The 980-nt window shown below is 45.7% G+C and overlaps 1 protein-coding gene across 1 annotated transcript in view; it reads left to right on the plus strand.

Annotated features, from left to right (window-relative positions):
- LOC122565066 (cartilage oligomeric matrix protein) overlaps positions 1-980 on the plus strand; it is a 34,275-nt gene that overhangs the window by 10,589 nt on the left and 22,706 nt on the right. The gene's annotated exons all lie outside the window — the stretch shown is intronic.

Below are 980 nucleotides of genomic sequence, written 5' to 3' on the forward strand. Positions count from 1 at the left end.
ATGCCTTTCCAAATAGTCATAAATCCTATCCCTCAGAATTCTTTCCAAAACTGTGCTGACCACAGACATAAGACTGACTGGTCTGTAATTGCCAGAGATTTCCCTATTGCCCTTCTTGAAAAGAGGAACAACATTCGCCTCCCTCGAATTCTCCGGAACAACCCCCGTGGAGAGTGAGGAAGCAAAGATCTTCGCCAGCGGCTTAGCAACCTCCTTTCTTGCTGCCTGGAGCAGCCTGGGATAAATCTGGTCTGGCCCTGGGGACTTATCAACCTTAACGTTTTCCAAAATTTCCAGCACATCAACTTCATCAATCTTGATCTGGTCAACCCTATATCCCAGCTCCTCAAAGTTCACAACAAGGTCCCTTTCCTTGGAGAAAACAAAAGCAAGAAACTCATTTAAGGCTTCCCCTATCTGCTCCAGAATCCACGCACAAGTTCCCTCCGCTATCCCTGATCGGCTCTACCTTCTCCCTGATCATTCTCTTATTCCTTACGTATGAGTAAAAATCCTTTTTTGTGCCTCCTCCTGGCTCTCCTCACTCCATTTCTGAGCTCTTTTCTCGAAAACCTGTAATCCTCTGAAGTTGTACTTGATTCTTGCTTCCTCCACCTGATGTAAACTGCCTTCTTCCTTTTGGCCAGAAGTTCCACTGTTCTTGTCATCCAAGGTTCCTTAATCTTACCTCTTCTTGCCTGTCTCAGAGGAACAAATTCGTGCATCACTCGCAACAACTGCTCCTTAACAAATTCGTGCATCACTCGCAACAACTGCTCCTTAAACAGTCTCCACACGTCTGCTGTGCCCTTTCTGTGGAACAATTGCTCCCAGTCTGTACTTCCCAACTCCTGTCTGATAGTGTCATAGTTTTCTTTTCCCCAATTAAATATCTTCCTTGGTGACTGCTCCTTATCCTCTCCAAGACTATGGTAAATGTGAGGCGAAACTTTATTGCTGGAACAGCACAGCAGGTCAGG

This window comes from Chiloscyllium plagiosum, chromosome 31 (assembly GCF_004010195.1).
Source record: "Chiloscyllium plagiosum isolate BGI_BamShark_2017 chromosome 31, ASM401019v2, whole genome shotgun sequence".
In the NCBI taxonomy this organism is placed as follows: Eukaryota; Metazoa; Chordata; class Chondrichthyes; order Orectolobiformes; family Hemiscylliidae; genus Chiloscyllium; species Chiloscyllium plagiosum.